This window comes from Lygodium microphyllum, chromosome 10, assembly GCF_053477565.2.
Source record: "Lygodium microphyllum isolate KBCC chromosome 10, Lygodium_microphyllum_v1.1.10, whole genome shotgun sequence".
NCBI classification, from domain to species: Eukaryota; Viridiplantae; Streptophyta; class Polypodiopsida; order Schizaeales; family Lygodiaceae; genus Lygodium; species Lygodium microphyllum.
In genome coordinates this window covers 32,972,419-32,982,329 of record NC_141144.1, presented here as the reverse complement: position 1 = coordinate 32,982,329, position 9,911 = coordinate 32,972,419, and the positions used below count along the sequence as shown (strand labels likewise).

The 9,911-nt window shown below is 43.3% G+C and overlaps 2 pseudogenes; both read right to left on the bottom strand.

The window, feature by feature from the left end:
- Window positions 1–289: 289 nt before the first annotated feature.
- On the bottom strand, window positions 290–888 carry LOC148029860 (tryptophan synthase beta chain 2, chloroplastic pseudogene; annotated as a pseudogene).
- Window positions 889–9,098: 8,210 nt separating this feature from the next.
- LOC148029859 (tryptophan synthase beta chain 1 pseudogene) lies at window positions 9,099–9,696 on the bottom strand (annotated as a pseudogene).
- Window positions 9,697–9,911: the final 215 nt, after the last annotated feature.

Sequence of the window (9,911 nt, the reverse complement as noted above, 5' to 3'; positions counted from 1 at the left end):
GCATATAGCTAGTTGAAGTATCAGAGAGAACGAGTCGCAGGGGGGTTTTTCGTCTACAGTAGTGCAAGAAAAATTATGTCACCACGAGCATACTTTCTTCCCCGTGGAGTAGCAGAATACAGGATTCCCCCCTAATTCCCAAAAAACTCTCCTCTTTTTCTCCTTTCGTAGATCCCCGAATGCCTGTTCCTCTGCGTTTCCTTCCCTTCTCCCCAATTAGCATCGCCTTCCTTCCTTTTCGTCCCACACGCTTGCTTTTCCCTCCCTCCTTAGCTTTTGAATCCGCTAATTAGCGACATTGTCGTCGAGTCTCTTTGCCAATAATGGCATGAAAATCTCTCACCAACATTGGATAAGGGTGAGGTCCAACTACAGACCCTAAAATATAGTGTGTGGTCTCTACATTTGTAACCCAGTCTCTTATTGCTTCTGATGTCGCATCTTTCAACGTACCTGTACCAGACTGGACATCACGTACCTCAGCTCCAAGGAGTCTCATTCTGAATACATTAAGAGCCTATTGTTCCATATCTTTGGCGCCCATGTAAACAACACATTGTAACTCAAAACAAGCACACACTGTAGCAGTGACAACTCCATGCTGCCCTGCACCAGTTTTTGCTATGATACGTTTTTTACCAACCCGCTTAGCCAGCAAAGCTTGCCCAATCGCGTTGTTGATCTTGTGAGCACCTGTATGATTCAAATCCTCTCTTTTCAGATAAATAAGAGGCCCCTCCCCCCCCGTCTTGACCTTGCTTATAATGTTCTGTCAATCTCTCTACAAAATAAAGTGGTGATTCTCGCCCAACGTAATCGCTCTTCCTGGAAGGCAGAATCTGCCGAGAGATAAGTGAATGCGGCCTCCAGCTGTGCTCCATGCCCCATGCTTCTCATAGCACATTTCAATGCTTGGCCTCCTTCTTTCAAACTCCTGGATGTGGAGGTTTGGTATCATTAGGTATTTTTTATGTAGCTAGAGAAGGAGAAGACAAAGTCCTGAACGAATACGTGTAACATGTTCACCTGCATTAGTTGTGCTTTCCACTTGACGTTGCTCAACATAGGCTGAAAGCATCTCATCATGTTCACCACTATGCCTCCAACTCCTCCCCACTATACTCATACGCAGAAAATAAATGTAAACACAACAACTAAGTATGTACAAAGTATCAAATCACACACACAATTTTTGGGTGGTTTTCACACCTTGAATGCGTGGCAATAGGACATCCACCCCCTCTAATCCTGCGCATCCTCCGGATGGGCCAACTACCCATGATCATTATCATCAAGATCCACAAACAGATCAATCTCTTCATTATGCATTTCCGGTAGATCAACAAGATTATATGTCATATCATCTGTCTCTTCCATTGGAGTTTCTTCTCGTTGTTCTCTTGCAAATTCTTCCAATGCATAATCTTCATCATCTCTTTTCTTGAAAATCTTGATTCTTTTTCCAGCAATAGGCACTCTAAGCACTGTCCCATCCAATTCTGTCAGCTCATATGTTGCATTATCAAAAACATGTCTGACTATGTACATCCCAAACCATCTTTTCACCATCTTCCGAAGTGCAGTATGATAATTTTCAAGGCTGCTATCAAAGACCAATACCCAATCTCCCTCTTCTATTGCTCTAGGCCGCAAGCGATGCCTGCTGTCAAACCTGTCCTTATTTCTTAGTCTAGCAACCTTCAACCTGTCAATAGCTAGCTGAATATCCTCAGGTCTCCTCTCCAACTGTCGAATCCGAAGAGCTAAGAGCTCTTCTCTCGTCAAATCCTCCTGCCAAGGTAAAACTGACCAAGTCAAAGCACAAGTCTCAATCGGCATAACAGGTTTCTGACCATACATCAACTCTGCAGGCAAATATCCTGTGGTAACACTATGAGTCATACGATCAGCCCATAAAGCAAATGGTAGAAGTCTCGGCCATTCTCCAATCCGTCCTCTGCATGCTTTGGCTAATGCTTTCACTATCGGCGGATGCCCTCTTTCACTCTTCCCATTTCCCTCTGGATTATATGCTGTAGTTAGAGCCAACTTGATTCCTAGCTGAGAGAAAAACTCCCTAGCTTCATCTGCATCCAATTCACCACGATCCGCAGTGATCTTACCCACGCAACCATACCTGCAGAAAATTTCCTCCAATAAGAACTTACACACTGCACTAGTGGTCTTCGTTCTCAAAGATCTGCCCTCAACATGATTGGTAAGATCATCTCTAGACAAAACAATGTACCTCATCTGCCATAGACCCATAGGCATGGTAACCAAATCAACTACCCACTTATAATGAATGCATACCGGATAGGTCGGATGAAGCTCATCTCGATGACGCACTACTGAATACATCTGACAGTCTCTGCAAGTCTCAACAAAGTGAGAAACATCTCTGTACATGCCTTTCCACCAATATTTCTCCTTGATTTTCTCATAAGTAGCCCACACTCCTCTATGACCAGCCCAAGGACTCTCATGAAACTCCCTCATCACCTGTAACTGTGTCTCTCTATCGCAAACAACCCACAAAGGTAATCCACCTCTTTTCTTCGAATGCTTCCAAAGAAATCTGTCCTTGAGAAAATAACCATAGGCTTTCCTCCTGATCTTCTTAAACTCTTCATCTGTCCATTCATCTCTTTTGCTTAGTGTACTAAGGTACCTGCCAATCTACAACCAATCTCCAACATAGAATTCTTCTATAAAAGCCACAATATCATAGACATGACAAACATGATCAACCATAGTGGCTGAAATTTCTGCATCATCCTCTTCTGCAAGTAGAGTCTCCTCATCATCATATCTGGCTCTAGACAACATATCTGCCACTGGATTATCCTTCCCTGCTATGTGTTTAAATTCCAGATTTAATGACTTGATGTATGCAATCCATCTCAGCATAGCTATATCCGGAGTAGAGCAACTCATGATCATACCAATCAATGGCAAGCAATCTGTCTCTACCACAACTGAAGCTCCAATAAAGTACTCTTTATCACATTTGAGAGCCATGACAATCCCCAATAACTCCCTCTTGATTTGCGGATATCTCCTCTGTCTCTCGTTTAGGACTTTCGCCCCAAACCGAATAGCATACCTATTTCCATCTGCATCATCTTGACCCACAGCCCAACCTATGCCAATTGGACTAGTGTCAACTGTCAATACAATAGGCTTTCCACAATTATAATCCGCTTTCCTGAGAGTAGGAGCATTCTGCAATAACTTCTTCAATTTTCGCATGGCTCTAGTGTGGCTGTCATCCCAATAGAATTTCTGCCCCTTTCGAAGCAGCTGATACAAACAATCTGCTATGTGTGCAAAATGAGGTATCCAAATCATATAAAACACACAAGCTCCAATGAATCTCCGTACCTCTGAAGTGGTAGAACAATACTCCGCAATATTGCCTATAACATTCACCTTATGAGGTGAGGGTTTCCTGCCATAATATCCACACATATGTCCAACAATGACAACCTCATTCACTCCAAAAACAGATTTTTGCCCTGAAAGTGTCAAGTTCACTTCTTCTAACCTAGCCAAAATCTTCTCACATGCCGAAATATGATCAGCCATAAAGTATCTGCATCCCTGCTCATTTAGACTCTCATTCTTCTCTTCTTCTGCACATCCCTTAATGGGCACATCATCCAAGAAAGGCATGGTAAGCTGAGGTATGTAATCACGAAGGACCTTATGCATGGCATTCATTATATGCGCAACAGAATTAGTGGCACCTTGAGGCAAGGTACACATCCTGACAAGCCCAATAGGAGTTCTCATGGTGGTTATGTCCTTGCTTTCCAAAGCCAGCTGAAACTGATCATATCCTGAATACAAATCACCTAAAGAATAGATGGCACGTCCAGCAAATGCCTCTGCAAACTCATCCACAACTGGACCTATACCAACATTCCTGATAGTAACTCTGTTCACTGGCTGCATGTCCTGAATAAATCGGAGAGTACCATTCTTCTTTGGAACTGTAAACCACCTATTTGAGTATGGTGCAGATGAAGGCTCAAGAATTCCCATCCTGATTTTCTCATTCAATAAATCAATCAGCTTTGGCAAGTGTGCTTTAGGCACTGGAATAGATCGGAGATTCCATGGAATATGGAGAATAGTAAAAATGACCATAGGAGCAACAATATCAGGATTCACACATCCAATCTCATGTGGGAAAAAAGCAAATCCCCTTCCATGACGCTCAAGCATCTCCTGAAAGCATTGCTTCTCTATGGGTAGCAAGAAATCACCATTTCCAATTTTCAATTCAGCAAGAGTCTCTGCTGAAAATCTATGACCAATATGCTCCGAATTCCTTAAAATTTGCTGTTTAGCAGCCCTCTCTATTTGCTGATCACTGTCAGGTGGAAGCGGTACAGCAACCGGCTTCACCTTCTTATCCATAGTTTTGTATTTCGTGTCAACCCTGGCTTCATTATGCTCTTCTGCATTACACAAATCTTGCTGTAAATCAGCAATTCTGCACACCAATGGCTGAATATTCTCAGCCCTCTGCTCTATGGACTGCATAGGAACAGCCCCAAACTCTGAATGCTGAAATATTTCAGCAGTAAACTCTGTTGGCTGAAAGTTTTCAGCCCTCTGTCTCTCTAAAAGCTGATCATAACCAGCAGGAAACTCTGTTTGCTGAATTTCTTCAGCACTCAACACTCTTTGCTGAGTTACCTCAGTCTCTGACTCAATCTGTGACATAAAATCTGCAATTTCATGAAACATGTCCAGGGACAGCACTAATACATTACTGTGACAATTCTGCATATCAGTTTTCAGCATATCTCCCATCTCTGTCACATCATATTTGCACAAGTCACAATGTCATACATCCCATCTATGTACTCATCATCCTCCAAAATTCCTGCATTTTTCAAAATTTTCTCCTTCCTGCATATATACTGCAAGTCAGCTCTAGGCAACCTAGAAGTCTTCTGATAACTCATCGAACTGTTTGCTGAAATCCCAACAAAACCGGAGGAGAAAACACTGCTGCCAGGAGGCGAGAACTCCAATCTCCTCTCCTCTGTACCACCGTCGTCTCGTGAAATGGCGGTACCTAATGAAAACCCAAATCCCTCACAGTGGGCAAAGGTGCATCTCTGAGAGTATCCCTGTTTCTAACATGGTTCACACATACAATCATAAACTGAACTGCTCTCATACCATCTTTATTGCGAATCTGTGCATAAGCAGATCCATCATCCATGACTTTTGTTTCCATGCGCATCTCTGTGATGAATAGCTGACCAAGAATTATGGGATAAGAGCATGAATCCTGCACAAAGAAATGAAAATCCTCCTCTACATCACCAATAGAAACCCTGACACTAGGACAGGCAGCATACAAATCACCTGCAGTATTATTGGCAGCTCTCATACGCCACCCATGCTCTACATCCATAGGCCATCTGTTACCCTCATAAACTCCACGAACTATGAGATTAATCTCTGAACCATGATCCACCAATGCAACATAAGGCACCTGTTTCTCTCCAATCTTTACCATCGTCTCTGTAGTTTCCCTAGCCCAATGGCTTTGCGAAAAGTGACTACGCGGTATCATGACAGGCTCATCAATTTCAGCATAATGCATAGGCTGAACCCTCTTCTCTACCTGCGGAAAAATAGAAGCATTATCAACCATAACCTCATCCAACTCCCCAATCAAAACTCCCTGTGTATCAGTGGTAGACAATGCATGTCTTTTCCTCTTTAAAACCTCCTAAAACTGATCCTGAAACTCTCTTTTTGAGATGCCCAAAATCTCAAAAATAGTGAAAGTCACTTCACTGCCAAGTATCTTATCATTAAAGATTTTCTTCATGTCTGTAGATGTCTCAATATTGGACATCAATCTAAACCCTGGCTACTTTCTCTCTCTAGGCTCTTGCCTCTTTTCTCTCTTTTGAGCATCCTCCATCAGTCGATCTGGCCCTGGTCTTGAAGACGGTCTTGCAGTAGGTGGAGTAACAAACTCACCCCCTCTAGTCTTCTTGGCTGCACTTGGATTTTCATCATCCCTCTTACGCTTCTCCTCAACAAGTACATCTGCACCCTGAGACTTAGCTAAATAAGCATAAATAGAATGCCTGTCAACAGGCGAGTCCCAACTTGTCTCTGATCTGATGCTAGAGCCTGCACTAGTCAAAACAGTTTGCTGAATTTTCCCCTTGTTTGCAGTCTCCATAGCATAAGTCCATAGTGTTGACTGAGTCTCTGATCCCTTCTCAATCTGGACTCCATATGCAGAAGCATCACCTCTAGCTGTCACATAAGAAGTACGCGCAGCCATGTCAGCAAGTGGAGCTCCTATCTCAGTCAACCAAATCTTACCATCTTGTCCCCAATATACCAAATTCTGCCTCCTTGTATCCTGAAAAGATTCACAATCCCTGCAATGCTGATGGTCCATACTATTGCACCAAATACATCTCCGATCTCTCCTAGGTGCACTAGGAGCACTCCTTGGTGCAGTAGGAGCACTAGAAGAAGTAGTAGGCGCAGTCGAAGCAAACTGCTCCTTCAACTTTCCCACCAACTCCGCTTTGACTGACTCTAGTGTCAAATCTGTTATGCCTTTGATTATGTCATCAAGAGAAGTAGGCACCGATGGAGCGGATGGTTTTGGAGCAGAAGGTGTAGGCATCGGTCATGGAACAGGAGGAATAGGTGGAGTGGAAACAGTAGGCACTGGCATAGGCCAAGAAACTGGCTGAGGAGGAGAAGAAATAACAGGGATAGAAGTAGGCATAGGAGCTGATGATGGTGTAGGTGTCATGGAACCATTCTGTAGGCGAGTCTTCCATATCCTCCTCTTGGTCAAAGTCGAGACTGCATCCTGAGCATCCTGCCAATCAGTTTTAAGACCCAAAGGCTTCGTGCGATCCTCAAGAAGCTCACCCAATTCTTCTTGAAGAGCAGGATCAGCAGCTTGCAAGAAAAGCTCAACTTTTTCAACATCCAATGCTCTTTGTTCAATGGCATCAAGCTGACTATACCTCTCCTCAAATTCTCGAATCAACTCCGAAGCAGCTAGACCTTTGTTTGGCATGTAGACCCACTCTCGGAATGACCGTCGAGTAGCCATACCAAAGTCCTCAAGGAAATATTCTTCTTTCAGGGCCTTCTTAAAATCTTGCCAATGTGTATTTTGAATAAAAAGATTAGTCACTTTCGCCCTCAAAGCGGGTGTGACAAGATGAAGGAAGTACTTACTCATAAGTCCAGCTGGAACTCCGAAAAACCCCATCTTGATCTCATATGTCTTCAAATATGCTGAAACATTACGCCCGTCAAATAGCTTCTTCTCATTCTCAACTGGTTCAATAGCCTTAGTCGCGCTGTTTGCATTCTCCTGCTCCGAATAGAGTTGCCTTTGTTGAGACAACTGCTGTTCATGCAATTGTTGTTGTTGCTACATATACAATTGTGTTTGCTGATTTTGGAGCTGCATATACATGGACATATTCTACAAAATCTACTTTAGATCCTCTGTTGAAGTACTTGTCGCAGCGGTCATTGATGGAGCTGAAGTAGACGCAGCTGGAGTTGTAGAAGAGGCTGAAGTATCTCCCATCCTGAAATTTCTGCGACGCTTTCATGTCGGGTTCACCAAAGATGTCGAAGGGTTTGTGAAAGCAAAGTTGCGTCTTCAGAAGACCTTGATATATGTCAAGATGGAAGATCAATCAAATGAATAATCCAATCTCATCATCAAACTAGTTTTTAGCATTCAACTCTGAGTCATATATTTTTAATAGCCATACAACAATTCCAGAACTCAATCAATAAATTCTGATTAGGCTTCAGCATGTCATACAGGTAGATAAGTGATATTTGTGTAAGGAACGGCTTTCCAAAGGAGTTTGCAACACTTGTATTTGTCTGAAGTATATTCAACACTAGAGAAAAAGGCAAGCTAAAGTACCCTGTTCTGCAATTTTTCCTTTCAGACAGAATTCAGTTTATGTTCCAGGATAATAAGAAGGGAAAAGATATTGGATACAAAGCTTAGCTATTATTAAGAAAACTTCCCACGAGGTTATTATTTCACAAGTCCAGTTTGAGGAGGTTTGGGAGATTCTCAAAAGATGAGGGGATGATTCCCTGCAAGTTATTGACATGTAGATCCCATGATCTGAAATTCACTCTGCAGACGATGATATTTGCTCCTACTGAAGCCGACTTTTTGCTGATGTTGTAGAGCCTGATGAGTGCCAACAAAACCCCCTCAAGGCAATCACAACCAGTCCAAAAGTTAGAAAGAAAGAAGACCATGGGTGCAATGGCATCTCCCTGTAACGAGCCACCTTAGCAAGTATGCCAGATTGCATTAGAAGCTGGCATGTCCGAATTAGGGAGTAGTCTGGTATCTATCGAGTGCAATTGTACAATCGACAAGCAGTTGTGATGTGAGCTTGTGCAGAATGTCACCGACAGAGGTCGACAGCTGATCATGTGCCCCGTCTTGATTAGTCTTCAGTGAAGCATTATCCTTATTTTGATCTTGCTTCAGCATCAACTTGTCAAAGCTATCAAAGAAGGCAGTGTAGACAACGCGGATCAGAAGCTCCATCGTGTGTGCAAGAGTAGTGCCATTGTCCTGATCACTCTCATCCTTCCGAGCATGGAGTAAATATGGATCAGATGTTGTAATGATTAAGGTGCTTAAGATTTCGACAGCTCCTTTTGTAGGCGCGCAGTTCCCCTCTCCCAAGATATGCTTCGTGCTCCTTCAATGCTTCCTTAATCGATCCCTCTCCTTCAAGTCGAAGCATACAGCTAGTTGAAGTATCAGAGAGAACGAGTCGCAGGGGGGTTTTTCGTCTACAGTAGTGCAAGAAAAATTATGTCACCACGAGCATACTTTCTTCCCCGTCGAGCAGTAGAGTACAGGATTCCCCCCTAATTCCCAAAAAACTCTCCTCTTTTTCCCCTTTCGTAGATCCCCGAATGCCTGTTTCTCTGCGTTTCCTTCCCTTCTCCCCAATTAGCATCGCCTTCCTTCCTTTTTGTCCCACACGCTTGCTTTTCCCTCCCTCCTTAGCTTTTGAATCCGCTAATTAGTGACACTGTCGTCGAGTCTCTTTGCCAATAATGGCATGAAAATCTCTCACCAACATTGGATAAGGGTGAGGTCCAGCTACGGACCCTAAAATATAGTGTGTGGTCTCTACATTTGTAACCCAGTCTCTTATTGCTTCTGATGTCGCATCTTTCAACGTACCTGTACCAGACTAGACAGCACGTACCTCAGCTCCAAGGAGTCTCATTCTGATGTCGTTCCATATCTTTGGCGCCCATGTAAACAACACATTGTAACCCAAAACAAGCACACACTGTAGCAGTGACAACTCCATGCTGCCCCGCACCAGCTTCTACTATGATACAGTTTTTACCAATCTGCTTAGCCAGCAAAGCTTGCCCAATGGCGTTGTTGATCTTGTGAGCACCTGTATGATTCAAATCCTCTCTTTTCAGATAAATAAGAGGCTCCCCCCCGTCTTGACCTTGCTTATAACATTCTGTCAATCTCTCTGCAAAATAAAGTCGTGATTCTCGCCCAATGTAATCCTTTAGGATTCCTGCAAGCTCTTCCTGGAAGGCAGAATCTGCCGAGAGATAAGTGAATGCGGCCTCCAGCTGTGCTCCATGCCCCATGCTTCTCATAGCACATTTCAATGCTTGGCCTCCTTCTTTCCAACTCCTGGATGTGGAGGTTTGGTATCATTTCCTAGCTGGAGCCGCCGCCTTTGATGTTGAATATTTTTCCCCTAAATTCCAGATTTTTTGGCAAATTTTAGGCACATCTCGAGCTCAAAACTCCGCTCTCAAGTTTCAAGTCAATTTGATCATTGGTCATATTTTTCCAAAAT